This window comes from Astyanax mexicanus, chromosome 16, assembly GCF_023375975.1.
Source record: "Astyanax mexicanus isolate ESR-SI-001 chromosome 16, AstMex3_surface, whole genome shotgun sequence".
NCBI lineage: Eukaryota > Metazoa > Chordata > Actinopteri > Characiformes > Acestrorhamphidae > Astyanax > Astyanax mexicanus.
The window spans coordinates 37,530,906-37,552,500 of NC_064423.1; the positions used below are offsets into that span (position 1 = coordinate 37,530,906).

The following is a 21,595-nucleotide window of genomic DNA, read 5'->3' on the forward strand; positions in this document are numbered from 1 at the left end:
GAAATGCTGCTACTAGGCCTGGGAGGATCTCCTGGGCCTTGAATTACTATCTTGAGTCACTATATTTGTCGTTTGTGTGTGTGTTAGTGTGTGTGTGTGTGACTGTCCCCAGACTGCACACCAGTGGGCATATGCGTCTCAAACCACCTAGCAAAAACACACAAACACACACACACACACACACACACACACAGCAGAACAGCGATCTCTACAGGGAGACATTGTTTAAGTATGGGATATGGGAGCAAGAGCAGGTTCCCAGGGAGCAGCCAGAGGAGAGCCAGGGGAAATGCGAGAGAGAGCGGGCCTGTTGGGTGTTGTAGTGCAGAACTCTAGAGGGGCACGTGGGCCAATGCCAGCTATACAGCAGTACAGCAGTGCGGCAGTGTGTGTGTGTGAGTGTGTGTGTTTATGTGTGTGTGTATGCGTGAGTGCAGCGAGCAATAACAGGAGGAATGAAACGACACTCGTTAAGAATCTGGCGCTGCCTGCCGTTTGCTAATTTATGCAAATGAGGGCTTCAAGCTCCTGGGAAGGCGGAGGAGGGCGGGTGTTGTAACGTTCTGGCTGGCAGCCAAACAGAGCGATCGGCGAGAAAGCGCAGGTTTCGCTGCGGCATTCGGTGCCGGTTTCGTCGGGAAAGTTAGCCGGAGCGATTGCGAGCGATTCCAGCTGGTTGTGCCCGGCAAGGCGGGCACAACCAGGCAGCCAATCAGGGGCACGCTCGCCTCCTCTACCCGGGCTGAATGGCATCGCCCCCCGGCCCTCCCCTCGCTCTGCCTCTTGCTCTCTCTCTCGCCAACCCCCCCACCTTTCTCTCTCCGCCGCCGCCGCCGCTCCGCAGCTGCCCGGGATGATTTTATAAACATTTTGCCAGCGGATCAATAGCCGTATTGATCAACCATTGTGAGAGTGATCCGTCTAAACCCCCCCCAAGCAGCCTGCAGCTCAGAGAGAGAGAGGGAGGAGCGAGAGAGAAAGAGAGAGAAAGAGAGAGAGAGTGAGAGAGGCTGCAGAGAGGACGAAGAAAGGAAAAGAGTAAGAGAGAGAGAATGAGAGAGAGGAAAGGAAAGGAAAGGAGAGGGAGAGAGAGAGGTAGAGAGGGAAGAGAAGGGGAGAGCCAGACGAAGAGAGAGAAGCTGAAGGTGAGCGAATGAATGAACGAACGAACGAACGCAAGGGAGCGTGAGCCGGAGACATTGGCAATTCGCGCCCGAAACGCATTCTAATCGCTTTCTCGTTAAGCAGACAGAGGGAGGGGTGGCTAATGAGTCTCGCCGTAGCCGTAAGTACGGGAGGTAATTGATGGAGAGAGAGAGAGAGAGGGCGAGAGACTGGACGAGAGAGCGAGAGAGAGAGAGAGAGAGAGAGAGAGAGAGAGAGAGCTAACGTACATATGACTGAAACAAAAACGAAAACGGAAACGAACACAGGTCTGGCCTGGTAAGTTAACGTCTGTCCGTGCATACGTGCATGTGTGTATGTGCGCAAGTGTGTTTGTCTATGTGTATGTGTGTGTGTGCACGAATGTAAGTGTGTGTACGAGGGGGGAGGTGCAAGCGCGTAACGAACGAGTCTGACAGGAGATGGTGCGGCGCGATTAATTCTGATTGCTTGGTCATTTTAATTACAATCTATTCTCTCCAGGAAAACGCCTGCAGACGTTGCGGACGAAGCCTCGTGCCGGAAAATGCCAGACGATGACGGCTGGCTCCCGAACAGGAAGGCCCGCTCAATATTTCTTGTTACGGCTTTGAATATGGTAAACGAAGCGTCGTCACGTTAGGGGACGTTAATTGGACTGCCGTTCTGGGCGGGGAATCGCTGTGGAAATGCGCCTTGTAGTACTTTGTAGGATTATGCACAACAAGCGAAGCTCTGGACCACAATGGAATCGACATTTGTTGGCCAATCGACTGGATAACAATGCAAAACTATTGGACATTCCAGCACGTCCAGGACTTGCTGGAAGATCATGCATTTGGAGTACTGCACTCTGGATGAAGGATGCATCATTTTGTGGGCTTGGATTTTTAAAGGAAACCTGAAGGAAACAGTGCGGAAACATCGGACATGCTGGATACCGTCTGCAGGAGTTGCCGGGCAGAAAAAGGTTGGAGAACAATGGATGTAAGCGGTGAGCGACAGAGGCAGACAGACGGACTGATAGACAGACTGACCGGAGATCGGGCCCAGCCTGCCACCTCGGTGATCACGTGAGCTGAGCAGAGGGGATCAGGCTGGAGAGCCCAGGGGAGGCCTATATTGATTCCCCTCTAAGAGAAGTCCTGCTCCACTGCGCTTTGCACAGAGTTCAAGTGTGCTGCGACGGTCTGGGACCAGGCCTGGATCAGGGGCCATAATGAGGAGAATTGATGCAAGACTTTGAACCACTAATCGTAACAATAGGATCTGGGCGGCTGGGCCAATCAAGTGAAGGCTGAGCAACAGTGTGCTTGCTGAGGGCCTTGGCTGTGAACTGAATGCACATACATGTACATATATACACACCAATACAAACCTATACAGCTCAGCTGAGTGAGGCTGTTTTGAGAAGAAAAAAAAAACATGTTGACTACACCTTATGTTGATTATCAACTTCTTGTTATGCTGAATTAAGGATGCTAAGTCATGCTGGGGAGATGTATATTTACATGCAATAAAGAAATTAAGCTTGAGTGTTAAAAAAATGTGCTAACTCTAAAACAAAGAATGAGGGTTAATACAAGCACTGATAGGAAGTGGAAGAAAGAAGTAGGCAGTGGTAAGCCAGTGGTAGGCAGTGGTATGTAGTGGTAGGCCAGTGGTAGGCCAGTGGAAGACAGTGGGCAACAGGAGTAGGCAGTGGCGGACAGCGGTAGACAGTGATGGACAGTGGGGGACAGTGGTAGGCCAGAGTTATACAGTGGTAGGTAGTGGTAAGCTAGTGGTAGGCCAGTGGTAAGGTATTGGTAGGCCAGTGATAGGTAGTGGTAGGCCAGTGATAGACAGTGGTAAGCCAATGGTAAGCCAGTGTTAGACAGCGGTAGGCAGTGGTATACAATGGTGGACACTGGTAGACATTGGTCAACAATGGTAGTCAATGGTGGAGTGAAGCTGTAGACAGTGGCAAACTGTTGTAGGCAGTGATTCATCATTTACATGATATTCAGTGCTTCGGTCTCTGGGATTATCTCAGTTGAGGTAGCTTCATGAGGTAGAACCTGCAATGGTTCTCCAACAGTCTTGAAGGAGATCACAAAGGTGCTAGACACTTGTTGACGCTTTTCCTTCACTTGGTTGGGTGATTGTGGAGGATAAACACTTTTTTTTACTACAAAAAAAACATATTTGTTATTTTATAGTCTTGATGGAAATTTATCTACAATGTAGAAATGAATAAAATTAAAAAAAAAGAAAAAAAACTTTGTTGTTCCTACCACTGTTGGTCTCAACACAGTCTTAGGTCATTGGTTGTTTAACACATAAGGTTTGAACAACCCAAGCACCATGCCTTAAAAAAGCCAAATAACTCAATAAAAAACCTTCATAATTGAAAAGAAAAGCTAAAAAACACAGAATATGGCAATGTTTACACGTACGTTGATTTGCTTGGAATTAATATAAGCTGAGGTAACATTAATGGCTCATATTACAGAGAATTAGCTATGCACCAAAATTGACTTTTTGACTAAAACCTAAGCTAAAAAATATAACATTTGACCAAAGGCTAATGGTTAAAGGTGGAATATTGACATTGACATTTTTTACATTTTATTTTTATTAATTTTGCAACTTTTTCACCATTGCATGAATTAAAGAGCCTTAATGTATTATTGTTGTGATAAAAAAAAACTATTAGAAAATTACAATTCATATATCTTTTGACCAATAAACATTAACATTCCAGCTGGTTGTGGTTTGATTGTGACACCAAAAACATCATTATTCTGGTTGACTTATACTATATTTTGTACCACTTTATAATGAAACTACCTTTATAAAGGGTTTATAAATGGTTTACAATTAGTTTATTAATGGTTACTAATTAGGTTGTAAATGCCTTAAAATCATTAATAATCAGTTATAACACATACATAGAAAGGGCAACAATATAGATGGCTGTGAGTTCACTATTTGGCAAACAACAGGTCATTGTTGCTTTTTCTATGCATGTGTTATAACTGATTATTATTGATTTTTAAGGCATTTACAACCTAATTAGTAACTGTTAATAAACTAATTGTAAACCATTTATAAACCCTTTATAAAGGTAGTCTTATTATAAAGTAGTACCCTATATTTTGCACATCTCAAATAGTTAGTATAACTTACTATTTTTTTATTCAATCAGCAGGTCTGATTGTGTTGTTTCTGTTGTCTGTGCCTGTTTAAATCACTCACTGTAGATGTGCTGATAGGCCGTTAACATCGGCGCTCAAAAGAAAAAAAAAAAAACACACAGCGGTGGATTTATTACGAAAGGGCTGAATAATGAGAGCAGGCAAATCAATTAATTGTTTCATAAACCTTAACTAGTCAATAATTTACAGCAATTAGTAGGAACAAAAAGGAGAAGACAACAGCAGACTCCCTCGAGACGCCGGAGCATAAACGCTTCAAAACACAGCCGCCTGGCAGCCTGGGCTCCTGCCACAAGCGGTGGGTAGAGCGTAACACACACACAGAGAGAGAGAGAGAGAGAGAGAGAGAGAGAGAGAGAGATGAAGGAGAGAAGATAGTTGTATTTGTATGAGAATAAAAAAGACTAAAAGGCGAATAAATCAGCTATCATTACAAGTGATAGCTGTGTTAGAGTGTGTGTGTGTGTGTGTTCAGGGAAGTGGTCTTAAGAGACAGGATCAATAAGTCTCTTAAGAGTCTGTGAATGATCTGACTGGATCATGCTGGAGATCTCTCTGCAACCTGTGTGTAAGTGTGTGTGTGTGTGTTTATGTGTTTATGTGTGTGTGTGTCTGTAGTGTTGACACTAGCACACACTCTGACCCTGTATGTGTAAGAGTGTGTATGTGTTCACCTGAAAACCATGACCAGTAGTAAGATAAACACAGCCATAAATGAACAGTTGGTGTATATATATATACTAGTGAATCTCAAAAAATTAAAATATCATTGAAAAGTCACTTTATTTCAGTAATTCAGCTCAAAATGTGAAACTCATATATTTTATAGATGTATTAAACACAGTCAATGAGAAAATTTGAATATTAAATATTTTTAGACCAATTGGTACTTTTGGCAGTACTGTGGGCAATGTGCCAACTCCTGCTGGAAAATGAAATCCTCATCTCCATAAAAGTTGTCATCAGCAGAGGGAAGCATGAAGTGCTGTAAGATTTTGACTTTAGACTTGATAATAAAACACAGTGGATCAACACCAGCAGATGACAGACATGTCTCTCCAAACCATCACTGATTGGTGGAAACTTCACACTAGACCTCAAGCAGTTTGGACTGTGTGTCTCTCCACTCTTCCCCTGATCCCTTGATTTACTTTAAATGAAATGTAAAATTTACTGATGATCAGTGATGATTTGGAGAGTCATGTCTGTCATCTGCTGGTGTTGATCCACTGTGTTTTATTATCAAGTCCAAAGTCAGTGCAGTTTTGTTTTCCCACAAAATCTTACAGCACTTCATGCTTCCCTCTGCTACTGACAACTTTTATGGAGATGCGGATTTCATTTTCCAGCAGGACTTGGCGCACTGCCCACATTACAGCCAAGAGTACCAATTGGTCTTAATATATATATTATTCTAATTTTCTGAGCCAAAATCATCAACAATAAAATGAGGATCTGTGTTTAATACATCTATATAATATATGAGTTTTACATTTTGAACTGAATTACTAAAATGTCTATATTCCATATATATCAGAAACCCAGTAATGCACTGGGTTGTGAGTCTGAAAGAGTCTTTTCTTATGTGTGTGTGCGTGTGCACGTGTGCATTAGTATTATTATATGCGCATCCTTCAAAACAGTGTACTAACAACTGACCTTTCCAAGCCCCGCCCACTAATGCAGTCTTTCGCAGCAGCCGTTGTCCGATTGGACCAGCCTTACAGAACATCCCATTCGACATAATACGAAACCGCGACACACAGAATTTCCAAAATAGCCGTGTTCAGAATGTCTTATTAAATTTTAATGATACGTAATTTGTAAGTGTGTAAAAGGTCACGGTGTTAGAATGGAGAGGACGCAGGTTGTCACTGATGGTGGCAAATATGTCACTGTCAATTTCAATCATCCCTATTTCATTTATTGACCAATACATACAGTACAATATATGCTATGTGGAGAAAAGTATTGGGAAGTCTATATTATTATTATTAACTGTATCTCCGAAAAATCAGGGTAATAAAAATAATTTAATCTGCTTTGCTGTCTATAATGTGCCTCTATCTCTATTGATTTAAACTATAGATTTCATTGAATATGTTGCCAATAGGTAAGGGTGTCTGATAGTGTAAAAATTGTATCATATAAAAATATATAATGCACACTTAAAATTCTTAAATCCTTAATTTTCCCCAAAATCGTCAGGGCTCCTTATAATCTGGTGCACTTTATGTATGAATTCCACCAATCAGGTATTAAAAAGCAGTAAAGACACTCCACTGAAGTACAGAGTTATACAGGAGTTTCAGTTTAGTTCTCCAACACCAGGGCTGGAGTAGCATTAGCATTAGCCGCTAAACGTGCTAGCTCTTAAGCCATTCAGAGGTGAGTATTACCGACCTGTAGCCTGTTCCTAACCCCGGCTAGCACTGCTGGAGCTGAATTAGCATTAGCAGCTAACCGCACTAGGCGCTAGCTCTTATACTGTTCAGAGGTGAGTATATTGGACTGTAGCCTGCTTGTTTATCTTTATAAAACAAGCTAAGTGGGCCACTAGCTACTTAAATACTGTTCTATAGTTAAATTAATTTTACATTAAAATGAACGTTTTCTTGAGAGAAACAAAAATACAAATGACAATAATAAATATATATTGGGACTTGCCCTTTGATATCAAGGCTATTAAAACAGTTTAACCCTTTTTTTAGAGTAACTGTTTCTACTGAAAAGGGAATAGTCATATATAAAAGTTTGGGCACCCCTATTAATCTTAATCATTTTTAGTTCTAAATATTTGGGTGTTTGCAACAGCCATTTCAGTTTGATATATCTAATAACTGATGGACACAGTAATATTTCAGGATTGAAATGAGGTTTATTGTACTAACAGAAAACAGTTCTTGTTAAGCCCAGAAGTGGCAGGCCAAGAAAAATATCAGAAAGGCAGAGAAGAAGAATGGTGAGAACAGTCAAGGACAATCCACAGACCACCTCCAAAGAGCTGCAGCATCATCTTGCTGCAGATGGTGTCACTGTGCATCGGTCAACAATACAGCGCACTTTGCACAAGGAGAAGTTGTATGGGAGAGTGATGCGAAAGACCACCTTTTTTTCGTAATGGTGTACTCAGCATTAGACAATGTGAGAGAGGCCTTCAGTTGCTTAGAAGTTACCATATACCATATGCTCTTGGAGCGATCTTTGTTGGTCAAACACTCCTGGGGAGGGAAACAATGGTCTTTAATGTCCTCCATTTGTACCATTAATTCTGTCTGACTGTAGATTTGGATTAATGAGTCCAAGCTCTTTAGATATGCTTTTGTAACCTTTTTCAGTCCAATAAACTCAACAGGTTTTACTAATCTTACCAGAATTAACAACTCAAAACGCTAATAAATAAATGAACAAAGATGAAAACGAAACATATTCTACCTATAATTTCAGTTAGTTTTAGTTTTTAGTTTTATAAACACTCAATACAGTTCCGGTTAGTTACCGTTTTTTCTTTTATTACTATTTTTATTAGTTTCTGTTAATGCTTTTATGTTTTTTCACTTTCAGTTTTCATTATTTCTTTCATTGCTCTTGCTCCAGAGCTTCAACAAGAAATAACCTGAGCATAACTGAAGCCGAGATTTGACGCTGTCACTCACGGGCAGGGTTTGAGGGGTGTAAAGGAGGGCTAGCCCCATTCAGTCAGTGTGTGCTGGTGTGAGCTCAGCGCAGAGGGAGTGTGTGAACGTACCGGCGGGTCACGAGAGATCCAACAGCACACGCCACTCAAACACCTCTTCTAACGGAGCAGATCCGATCCTGGAAAACACAAACACAAGATCATATAGACATACATAAGAGCAGGAGGAAGCAGGAGACGTTCAGTCAGTCAACTTCCTGTGATTCACTGTTCAGGGTCATGAGTGGTGGAGGCGTCTCTGTGGAGATGTACCTTGTTTCATCTGGACTTTTTTTTTTTTTTTAAGTTCAGTCTGATGTGATCTGTATCTGTGTGAAATGTGTGTATACGAATCTGCTCATCAGCTCATCAGATGTGGAGCATCTTTTGCTGGAGTGGAGAAACAGTAAACAGCTGCTCTGAAGTTCATGCTCAGGTCGAGGAGGTGAAAAAAGATCAGGCGGTTTGCTTTTGCTGTTTTTTTTACAGCTATAGCTGCACAGCTGCACCAAGAGATGCAGTGTGGGTACGATAGAGAGAAGCACGTAGCGCTTATGCTAATGCTAATGCATAAAAGAAAAAAAAAAGATGCATGAATTCAGATTTGACTTGACTGTTCACATTCATGTCGCATGTCTATGGATGGGATACGTATCTGGTTTAGGAGCACGTATGAAAGTGACTCAAATCTGATTTGAAAAAAAAAAAAAAACAGATCTAAGCCACATTGAGCAAAAAATCTGATTTGAGTCACTTCAGCCTGGTAATGTGAACGTACCCAAAGAGATTAAGTGCCCTATTTTAACGCACAATATATAGTGCACCAGTCAATTGTATATCGCGCAGTTAGATTTAGGGCGTGTCTGTGTATCTTTGGTATTTTGAGGGCACAAAAAGTATGCCTTGCACAGCTCAAAACCTGTAAAAGGCATGCACTAATTATCTTAATTAATAATGGTTGTGTTTTGGTGGTAGCATGAAATAAACCTTAAAATAAATCAGTGTGTGAGTTCAGTTCAGTCATTTCCTTCTAAGAGGCAGGTGAGCTCTGACTTTGGCACGTTCGTATGTTAACAGTGCAGCACTTTTTTGCATCTCAGTTCAAATCAATTCAATTTTCCACCACCAAAATATATAGAAACACACCAGAAATTTACCTGAATATCAGTGTAGATTTATTCCTAAACTTTTACGCTATTTTAGAAGCGCAGGCGTAAGGTGTAAAAATAGACTATTGATGGGGTGTAAGATAGCAATAAGCATCTTGCTCATAAAATGATAGAAAAGAAAAAGTACTGCAAAATACGTGCAAAATAAGACTTTGCTTTTTGTGCAGGCATGTCTTGCAGTGGTATGGTTGTAACAGGTTATGCTGGTGATTGCTATATCTACTGTAACTGTAGATTAACCCTTATTTATAAATAGAAATAAAAGGAATCTAAAGGGAAATTGTTACACCCATCTTGCTGTATGATATGATTAGCCTTGGATGGAGACAGATTCGGGCATGAAGGCAAGATTTAGCACAACACCTGGAAAACAAGGCTATTCAGCAAATCTACAATGTTCTAAAAAACAATAAGGGTCCAGAATATCGTCGCTGTCCAATGAAAAACAAGTATCTGCATTTTTGTCCATTTTCAATAGATTTTTACTACATAATTTGAACAGACAAACTGTATCTTACATTGTGCAAATATTTCTTTAAAAAGGAGCAATAGAAATAATTAAAAATGACCTAAAATAAACTCTTTTTACATTTAATTCCCATAAAAGTTTTGTTTTTTTCTCTCTTCTGTAACATTGCTGTTTTAGACAGTGACAGTATGGAGATGCAGTCCATGTAGGTGAGGATGAGAGGACGTGAATATTAAAGTTATTTAGTGCGCTCAGTAAATAAACTGCATTGAAAAACCAAAACTACAACACAATACAATGTAACAAAGACACAAACCTTAATTTGTGTATAAGGGTGTGTCTATCTTCACACTTCTCCTCATTGGTCCTCACCCCATGTATGCATACATTAATGCTGAGCAGCTCCTCCAACTGAGCCAAGTCTAATTGTGCTATTATTAATTCATGTTTATTAACACGCTGATGTATGAAGGCGGTGGAGACGGATCACTGCTGTCAAATTAGCCGTGTTTATGGGTGGAGCTTAATGTGTTTTTCATACGTGACTTGGAATCGCGTGGAAACTCTTTTATAAAGATGCTTATAATTGAAAAAAATAAAATAAGACATGCACAGATATGCTTGTCCTCGTGATCAGTGGTTTTCTTCTTGCACATCATTATTGTTTAGTTCAGAGTTCTCCTAATGGTGGATTAATGAACATTAACCTTGGCCAGTGTGAGAGAGGCCTTCAGTTGCTTAGAAGTTACACTGGGGATCTTTGTGACCTCGCAGACTATTATACATTTGCTGTTTTAGTGATCTATGTTGGTCAAACACTTCTGGGGAGGGAAACAATGGTCTTAATTTTTTTTTATTTCCTCCATTTGTACACTGAGATCTGTCTGACTGTGGATTGGTTGGAGTCCAAGCTTTTTAGAGATGGTTTTCTAACCTTTTCCAGCCTTATAATCATCAACAACTTTGTTTTTGAGGCCCCCGGAGATCTCATTTCCAAAAAAATGTTTGGTTAAAAACACCTGACTCTAATTTCACATTCAAACTAACTGCTAATTCTAGAGGATCGCATACTTTTGCCACTCACAATATGTAATAATTTACAATAATGGGTCATTTCCCTCGATAAATAAAGGACCAAGTATACTATTTTTGTATTGTTTGTTTCACAGAGTTCTCTTTATCTATTTTTAGGACTTGTGTCAGTGTCTAACAATGATTTAGGTCATATTTATGCAGAAATAAAGAAACATTTTAAGGGTTCACAAACTTGGTATTGACAGGGGAAGTGTGTTCTGTGAAATGACAGGCTCTATACATGTATATTTCATTATAAATGAAACTACACTTATATGCTTTAATCACATTTTACACACAAACATTTACACTCAGCACTCATCCACACACCGGTGAGAAGCAACAGCCAATCACGCACAGCGTACCCTCAACCGGAAACCACCGTCCACCTGGAGGACTGCATTGGAGTGCCAATCCATATCTGGGCACACAGTCATACACACATTTTTTACACACAAATACACATACACACCAGATCAATTAAGAGTATTACATTTTTTGGGGGTAATTTTATAGTCTCCTGATTTCCATGTTTTTGGACTACATTAATATTTCATAAAATGTCACAAAAGGCACAGAAATGCTGGCAGAAATGCAGATACCACATCCACATTCAGTGCAGGAGACCCTACACTCCTTACCACACATGTCCCACAAGTTATTGCAGCATTCTTTAGCTTGTGTGGGATGTGGCAAAAGTCACGGGACACCATACTAGTTCATATCTCTCTTATTATATATTTACTGCTATGCCCCATTATGCTGCCCCAATATATATTCGATATATTCAAAGTGTTTACCACATGTTAGTGTAGTTAGCTAGTTCCTGCTTAACTGCAATAAAAGCACAAAAATCTAAATTACTTTAAAAAATGACTTACATAACTCTCTCATCTGCTGAACTACCCCAAACAGAGTAGATACAGATCCCACCCTCAGACAAAGTCTGCTGGCTAATCCTGCTGTGTACTATTCAATGTTTTATGTATAATTAAGTATATATATATATATATATATATATATATATATATATATATATATATATATATATATATTTTTTTTTTTTACCAGGGGATTTTCATGCTTTTGGACTACTATGTCACAAAAGGCACAAAAATGATGGCAAAAATGCAGATACTGATAGTGAGTTACATTAAACTAAAGTGTCTTTCATAGTAGTCTGTATTTTGAAATACATTTTTTGACTACCGATTTTTGCCTTTGCCTTCGTTGTGGATTTTTTCGTGTATTACCCTGGACTGTTTATCGTTTATGTTTTTCGGATCATCTTTGATACTGCCTGCCTTGTGTATGACCATTGGACTGTTTATCGTTTCTGTTTTTGGATTGCCTCTGATACTGCTTACTTCGTGTATGACCACTGGACTGCCTCACTATCCTGTTAAGCTCTCCGCTCCCAGGTATACCTTTACTGGTGTTTTGTTTATACTGCTAATCTCATTCTCTGTACCCTGTGGGTTTTTAATAAAATCCTTGACTGGTTCCGCGAGTGTCTGTATTCTGTGCCCCACAATGACAATTATATTGTACTTTTTAAAAAGTATGATCAAAGTTTACTTTCAAACAATGGACGAAATGGATGACATTTCTCAATATGTTTTAAGTATAATTATTATATATATATATATATATATATATATATATATATATATATATATATATATATTTTTTTTTTTTTCATGTTTTTGGACTGCATTGATATTTAATAATATGTTACAAAAAAGCACAATATTGGCAGAAATTCACATTTTAGTGCACACACTCACCAAAACTTGTCCCACACACAAGTCACTGCAGCATTTTTTTAGCTTGTGTGGCATGTGACAAAAGTCACGGGACACCACACTAGTCCATGCCTCTCTCAGTGTATAGTATATTTATTGTCAGGGTTCATTGGGTGCGGGCAGAGTGATGCAGTGATTTCATAAATCGTGAGCCGCTCCGGCGCCCGCTCCATCTGGTGCTTCTGTTAGCGCCACAGCTGACATGCAAATGCTGTACCAACGTGTTGCCCGCCGCTGACGAGGGCACAGCAGCAGCAGCGGGAGCAGCAGCAGGTTGGACTGATTGCCCCAGTGCCTGTCACTGGCCCTGTGCCAAGGCTCCTTGACACCCCCCCACCCCGATGCCCCCAGGCCATATGCTGAGAGTTATTGTTTTCACTGCCACGCAATTAGCAGCACTGCAGATTTATTTAGTCCCGCTCTAATGCGCCATAATTACCTCCAGGCCTACAACAAGCCCCGCCCCCCTCTCCCACTCTCTGATATATATACACACACTCACTCTCACACTCACGGGCTCACACTTACGCTCGTGCTCCAGCCTGGCGTGATTCAGCAGATGCCTGCCTGCTGTGGTAGTGCTGGAGGGTAGAGAGAGAAAGAGAGAGGAAAAGAGAAAGAGAGAGGAGGGAGAATTACCATGGCGCGAGAGGCGCTGGCTGGGACTGGCTTGTGTATGGATCAGCACTTTTTAAGAGATCTTTAGGGGCCTGTTGGCGGAGCGGCGGTGAGGGCGTACGGGGAGGAAAGGGCAAACACAGGGCTGTTACACTTTTATAGAAAATGCTTTGTGGAAAAACACCCCTGACACACACCTCAGCACTGCAGCCTTGTTTGTCATCGGGCTCAGGGGGGCTCCGCGCCGGCCCCTCGCACGACTGTGAGCAATGACCTTAAAGGGCAGCTGTTAGAGACAGAGCGGCCGCCGAGCCCCGCCTCCACGCCCCACTGCCGCAATGCTCTGTGGGAATTGGAGTCTCCACGCTCATCGCTTAGTACTGTGATGCTGCGGAGAAGACATAGGAAATGCAACTGACCAGCTCAGGCTCCGCCCACAATTATGATAAAAATAACAATTTTGTAGCTACTACAATGTGGAAAGCTCCAGTTCCAGTTCACCACCCTCTGCACAGAACCATCACCAGGCATAGGAGCTCATTCATCGGCAGACCCAGTCGGCCTGTCCCAGTCCTGCTCCACCGACAGACTCCGAAGGTCTTTTGTCCCTCAGGCAATAAGACTGTTCAAGTCCTCTCAGCACAGCAAACTGAAGACTCTGTGACACTTTTTCTTTCGGGCAATTCTGGCCACACCATGGACACACCCTCAGCTATGGACACACTCTCAGACTTGCTGATGCCTATAACACTATTTTTATAGTTCCACCCTATTTTGCACAAGTATTTCATTCACTAGTTCATTCATCTACTATTTACGTATCTTTTGCACTGCTAAATTTAAATTATTATATATTATTATAACTGTATTTGCACTTCCTGTATGGCTGACATCAGTTATCCTCACTTTATGCACATCAACTGGTGTTCACTGTCTATTGTGTACAACTGCACTACTTCCATTCTACATAACACACACACTAAAGACTGTACTTTTACATTGTACATTCTATTTTCATTTGATTGTATTTATATGTATCTTTATATCTTATCTCTTTGTAACTTTGTGTACTATACATACCTGCTGCTGGATGTCTAGACGTTCCCCTCGGGGATCAATAAATCTATCTATCTATCTACTACATGCATTATATGTCTAAATATTTGTGGACACTTTAAAGGGGACATATTAGAACTCCATTTACGTTTAAGTTAGAATAAATCTATGAGTTGTTCTTTGCACAAACTCTAAGGGCTCTGTCACTTTAACACTTTTATGCAAATATGTTGCTGCTGGTGTGTTCACCACACATTTGGTGTAGTTAGCTAGTTACTTTTTAGTTTATTAATCTAAATTTTTTTGTAGAAAAATAGGAGATAGGACTGAATTTCAAGCCTAGAAAAAAGCAGAAGTCCCACACAGGGTGACAACAATTAGTGCTGGAACGCCTGGCACATCCTGGGGGGAAGAAAACTAGTTTAAGACCTCACAAACTGACTTTTGTCCAAATCAAGTGTTTACATATTTCCCATGTGTATGTGTAAAACCGTATGTTCCTTATGTGTGTGCATCCCCTGTATATATATAAGCCTGGGCCACAGTTGGCAAAGAGAGTTCGACTCCAACAGCCAGCCGAGGGCGGTCGAACCGAATTAACCTGCTTTTCTCTGAACCTGAACTCAGAAGTATTTGTTTTGTTTGATAAAGAACAACAGGAGAAACCACACTGTTGAGGGCAGTGGCAAAGCAAAACCCAATAAGTGAAAATTACTTACATAGCTCCCTCGACTGCCGACTAGCCTCAGACAGTAGGTACAGATCCCACCCTCAGACAAAGTCTGCTGGCTAATCCTGCTGTGTACTATCTAAGGTTTTCAACCAGTAGACCGAAATGGCAGATCTTCACCTGATGTAGTGGGTGAGGTTCTGGTGAGGCTCATATAATATAGCATATAATTCCTGGCAACAAATTCTTTCAGCTGATTCATAGAAAAAGATTTGATGGATTTTTTGTTTGTTCATATTTTTAAATAATTTATAGTGGCTGTCGAGATCCAAGTGGAAATACAAAAGCATGAAAAGGTGGAGCTCAGTGGTGACCATCCAACATGCTGACCATACTAACTCTCAAACCACTTATTCAAATATTTAGTATAAGGCCTTTCCTGGATAGTAGAGACAGTTACTCCAACAAAACCTACCTTTGAGCAGGTGTCCCAATAAATTTGACTATATAATATCAATACGATATTATCACGGCACGTTGCTAAAATGATGAGTTTCTTTGATTTTACCAAATTGAAAACCTCTGGAATATAACCAAGAGAAAGATGGATGATCACAAGCCATCAAACCACCAAACTGAACTGCTTGAATTTTTGCACCAGGAGTGATACAGCATAAAGTTATCCAAAAGCAGTGTGTAAGACTGGTGGAGCTGGTTAGCAGAGTTCTGGTGACTCTAAACACACATTAAAGTGTCCCTATATGAATTATTTTCTATTGACCTGAAACCATCATCTCCACAGCTAGTATAAAAAGAATATAAATATATAAATTTAGGCATCCAAGAAAATGACTGTCCATTTACCAAACCTTCTGTTTTGTGTGCATTTAATACACGGAGTAATAAAACAAAATTAAAGCTGAGGAGACATTTTTTTTGCATGTGCTCCAAACTGCGGTGAGTCACAGAATAAGAGGACAAATATACCCAGCTGCTCCAGTGCATATATGCTTTACTGCTTATGAAAACAAGGTCAAAGGCAAGTTCAGGCCCATGTGCATATAGCATTAATATTCATGCAGCGGCCACATCAATCTATTTCATCCAGCCCAAGTGGGAGGGGACCAGTTAAAGAGTCGAAAGGGACACAGAAGCAATACAAAGGATGTAGAATATGAATCTTATATGAGAATTATCATTTGTTATAAAAAGATATATCGTACAAAGGTATGTGTATTGCACATGTATATTGCACAACATATATTTATATATATATATATATATATTAAATGCATATTTCATTCACGATTGCAATTACAAAAGGGCCGGATTTGATCTCGGGCTCCTTCGATATTGTGATTCCATATTCATAAGCAATTACGCAAACTGGGAAATATTTCAGCCGCCTGGTTGAATTGGGAGAAAAAGGGCGGCATTCACAAGGAACGGAATTAAGGCGGCGGCTGCTGCGCCTCAATTTTTATCTGGAGGAGAGGAGCGGAGGCCCCAGCCAATCACGGGCCCCCAAGCTCACCTTTGACCTGTTTCATCTCAATATGACTGCCATTATGCTGCTGAAAATTAGAAGCGTCCCTCTATTGTCTGGCCCCGCCGGGGGGGCGGAGGTTATTTAAAGATAAATGCTCCAGTGTCCGTGCAGAGAGCAGCAATCACACCCGGCACCAACTGAGTCCAACTGAGGCTCAGCACTCAGCACCGCACAAAGGTGGTGTCTGACTGAGGCCTGGTGAGTGTGTGGAGTGTGTGTGTGTATGTGTGTGTTTAGTATATACACAGAAATTGCATAAACACAATGCAAGCTTCATTATATGATCAAATGTTTGTAGATTCCCCTTCTAATAAATGCACACACAAAAAAAACGAACAATCAGTAATAAAATAGGGTGTAAACGTGTGTGAAAAAGCTACATCAGTCCAATTTCCAAACACTGGATAGAATATTCTGCCCCACCCACTTCTCCCCAGACATGGAGCTCATGTGGGTTGCCAGATTGACACACAGTGGCAATCAACGGCGAGTCTTACTCTGTAGCTGTGTATCAGTGAATGCCCATCTCAACTACGTTACTGGTAGTGGTAAACTACTCAGCTATGGTTAGCAAACCTTACCGAAGCTTAGTGATTACCTGTTCAGCAATCCCTATTTTGGCAAGAACTACTCAACCAAGTCCAGCTAAGTACAAAAGGTCAGTCAATATGTAAAATATCAAGAGGTTTGAAATTATTCTCAAGTGCAGTAGTAAAAACCATCAGAAATGTTGGAATATGATGGAACTGGCACTCATTAGGACCACCCAAGGAAAGAAAGAGCAAGAGTTTCCAATGTTGCACAGGAAAAGATGAGCAGAGTTCCTTTAATTTTCCCAAAAATGGACAAAATTATGTATGAATTGTTCCAGTCAGGTATTAGGGAGCAGTAAAGCCACTCTGCTGAAGTACAGCACTTTATTTACCCAAATAAATGGTTTTACGGAGATAAATCTGTGTAGATTAACATCTAGTGCTCGTTTGACTTGAAAATGTTTTTGTTTATTTTAAGCGCTTCCCCCAGCTTTTAGATGGGAAACATGGCGACACCCTTGCTCACTTCGATGTAGGCATCCTTACTAGTGTCACTCAATGTGCCTTATAATCTGATGCGCCTTATAGTCTGAAAATTACTGTACATGATTCCTTAAGAGTTCCTTTATAGCCTGGATGAGTAGTAAATGAGTATTAATTTACAATGTAGGGACAAAAAAAAAACACACACACACAAAAAGCTTCTGTATGTATAGTTCAGTAAATATTGCTCATATTAAAATTTTCAAAAAAAAAAAAATATATAGTTTCTTGTTCCTGGTTACCTTTGTCTTCTTTCTAAACAGAACTGCATAGTGATTTTTTTTCTTTCTGGGTGCATCTATTTTTTTGATGATGAGAGTATATCAAAGAGATAGAGAGGGACCATCTGTCTGATCTCCACAGGAACCCAGGGGTATGCTGTCGCTTTGTGTAAACAGAAGAAAATGGCGGAATCTCTTGATGGTAACAAAGCCATTACACAGCAATGACTGGTCTGAGCGATGGCTCTCTGCATGGGGGTATCCGGAACATTCTGCACTGCGTGCACTGCACACACACACACACACTGCACACACACACAGTAGGGCTTTACAATATATTATTTCTAAATTTGAACTATAACTATAAGGCGCACCGGATTTTAAGGTGCATTAAGCGAAAAAAAAAATGATTTTAAGAAATGAAGGTCAGTCAGAAATACTAAGATGTTTAAAGGTATCCTCAAGTGCAGTTGCAAAGACCATCCGAAATGGTATGATGGAACTGGCACTCATCAGGTCTGCCACAAGAAAAAAAGAGCAAGAGTTACCTCTGCTGTACAGAATAAGTTGATCAGAGTTACCTATAAGGCACTTTAAAATCCTCTACTTTAATTATAAGGCGCACTGGATTATAAGGTGTATAAGCAAAAAAAAAAAAAAAGGTTATAGTAATGAATGTCAGTCAGAAATATTAAGATGTTTAAAGGTATCCTCAAGTGCAGTTACAAGAACCATCCGAAATGGTATGATGGAACTGGCACTCATCAGGACTGCCACAAGAAAAAAAAGAGCAAGAGTTATACGGTGCAGGAGTTATAAGGTGATTATAAGGTGCATTAAGTGACACTAGTAAGGATGCCTACATTGAAGTGAGCAAGTGATTTGCCATGTTTTCCTTCTAATGAGGAAGCTTTTAAAGTCAAACGAGTGCTGGATGTTAATCTACACATATTTCTCTCCTGAAGATTGTTTATTTGGGTGAGTAACGTGCCTCCGTTTATTTAAAGTAAGCTTAGATTTGCAATATTTTGTCTAAGGATGAGTTTTCTTTCAGTGAAGTTTCTCCAGCACTAAGGCTGGGTGCAGCGGCATTAGCATTAGCTGCTAATCGCAGTGATAGTAGGGTGCCAAATTCTGCCCGATAGTGCTACACAGACAAACCCTGAGTGTTCCACTAACCCAGGACGCTATAAGCTAGCAATTCATCCCATGTAGCTTGTTTTAACACGGTAAACAAACAGACCACAGTACAATATACTCACCTGTGAACATTAAAAAGCTAGTGCAGTGGTTAGCGGCTAATGCTAATGCCGCTGCACCCAGCCTTAGTGCTGGAGAAACATCACTGTTAGAAAACTCATCCTTATATATGCTGTACTTCAGCAAAGAGGCTTTACTGCTCTTTAATACCTGACTACAAAAAATCACTAAATATATTTTTATAGAGCAAAAATTTGATACAAAAAGGCTGCAGTATTCAAATGATAACTCTAGCCAATCACAATGGCATTTATTACACTGTGAGCAGCATACTGACCAATCACAGCTCCAGCTGAGTCTTATTGTGGGTGTATTTTTGATGAATTACAGTATTCATGTATTCCAATAAAATTACTTTGGTCAGACCAATCTTTAACCGTGTCAGATTACTGATTCACCAATGCATTTTTAATGGAAAGCCAGGCCTGCACAGTATATATACACAGTATATCTGCACCATGGCTGTATCGTATAATTCCCAGAATGCATCTCACGATCAAACAAAAGTCAATTAAGCAGTTCTTCACGCAGATGCATGGTGCTGTAGGAACTGTAGTGGTTTAGGAATATTTCTATGGTAAATAATATATATATATATACACACACACACACCACTGCATGTTGTTCTGAGACCTTCACCGCTGAACCCTACAGCTTATACCTGTTTTACTATTTCTTAATTTTTGTTTCTAATTTTAGTTCTTCTCTTAGTTCTTTATTTCCTATTATTATTTTATTTATTTATTTATTTTTAACAGTTTTGTATTTTTGCTTTTTTTTTACCTTATTTTTATTTATTTATTTTATTATTATTTTTATTCTTATTTTTTATTATTACTGCATTTTTTATGTATTTACCTTTATTATTACTATTTTTATTAAGCTATGTAAAGTTAGTTTTATCTTAATTGTATCTGTTTTATGCTGTATTAATGTTATCTTCTCTTGATCTTAATTATCTTATCAGTTAAACCAAAGGGTATTATTATTTTTTTTATTATTATTATTATTTTTTATCATTTATTCACTGTTATTTTAAAATGATTAAATGTAGTTTTATTTTCTTTGTCATGTCATGTAAATTTTGTAAATGCTCGGCTACATTGCCTTCCGAGTCAAAATAAAGGTTGATTAATTGATTGATTGATTGATTGATTGATTGATTGATTGATTGATTGAACGTACTGTACATCACTATACACCATGTTTTTTATTTTTTATTTTTTAACACCATTTTTTGTAGATTGTTTTACACTTGATTTTGGGATAAAAACTTCTATAGCAACCCAACGTTAATAAGTTGACTGATTGTGATTGTGTATGTATTGTGGATATTTGATTATCAGAGGTGGAAAGTAATGAATTACATTTACTCAAGTTACTGTAATTGAGTAGATATTATGAGTAATTTGTAGTTTTTAAAGTAGTTTTTAAAATAGGTAATTTTACTTTTACTCAAGTACATTTTGACACAAGTAATTTACTTTGCAACATTGGAAAACTCCTGATTACCGAGTAAAAAATTAAATGCTGGGAAAATTGCCCCCCCCCCCCAGTAACGAAAAAAAAAATAGATCATAGAAACCTATGCCACTTGTTCTATGGGGTGGTCTGAACAAATACTGCCTGAAAGATCCAAATTGTGGAATAATAGTTTATTTAATACATGATTTGTTTTTACTTTTTACATCAAATCATTAAAAGTAACTATGTAACTTTTACTCAAAATACATTTTAAATTGAGTACTTTTTTACTTTTACTTGAGCAGATTTTTAGCAAAGTAAAAGTACTTTTACTTAATTACAATTTTTCAGTACTTTTTCCACCTCTGTGATTATACTCAACATTTTTTACACTTTTTTTTATCCATACAGCTCAATCATACTCATTATATAGTGATTATTGATTATTATATATTTGCGACACTCCCAATTATCTGTGTTTTTGTTTCCTAACTGAAAATGCACACAGTGAGTGTTAATTAACACGTCATCTTGAGGGCGTACGTCCAAGAAAACGTCCAATTCACATCCGTACAAAACAGCAGGACACTACAAGCCCTGCTTGGCATATGCTCCTATAGCGCGCGTCAACATTCAGCAGCCCATTACTGTTTCATATCCCCCCCTGATCCGAGCCCACCGCTCGCTGCCCGTTATAATGCATGTGTTGTGCTGGGGAGAGGGCACAGGACACTGGCTGTTTTAAATGTTATATTTCCATGATTGCCTCTTTCTCCCCATTTCCTGTCCATTGTGCCGGAGCAGGAGCCATTGTGTGCAGCATCTCTGGCGGCTGGGGCGGCGGGGGGGTGCTCGGAAAGGAAGGCCACCCCCATGGGAGTTGGGAGCGGCCCCCATCTTTTATTAATCAGGGGCCCCGGTGCCACACTCCACACTTATCGCATTTAACAGCTAGCCTCGGATGAAGATGGGGATGCGGCCAGAAGTGGGAGGGGCCAGGCAGAGGAACGTTCAGGGCACGCGACAGCAGTGTATATGGGTGTATATGGGAGTATATGGGTAAATTTTCCATTTGGAGTGGGAATTCAAGTGGATATTGAATTCTATTATATTTAAAATATATATATATATTTAATTTGTTCAAT

The 21,595-nt window shown here is 39.8% G+C and overlaps 1 protein-coding gene and 1 long non-coding RNA gene across 4 annotated transcripts in view; one reads left to right on the forward strand and one right to left on the reverse strand.

The window, feature by feature from the left end:
* zfhx3b (zinc finger homeobox 3b) overlaps positions 1-21,595 on the reverse strand; it is a 547,203-nt gene that overhangs the window by 342,325 nt on the left and 183,283 nt on the right. For all 3 annotated transcript variants that reach the window (XM_022670083.2, XM_022670080.2, XM_049465835.1), the window contains exon 3: positions 8,092-8,159. The gene's annotated coding sequence lies outside the window, so the exon portion shown is untranslated. The remainder of the gene's footprint in view (positions 1-8,091; positions 8,160-21,595) is intronic.
* LOC125782270 (uncharacterized) lies at positions 683-2,678 on the forward strand. The gene is made up of 2 exons (XR_007424894.1): positions 683-1,443; positions 1,648-2,678. It is a non-coding gene; the product is annotated as an uncharacterized LOC125782270 (long non-coding RNA).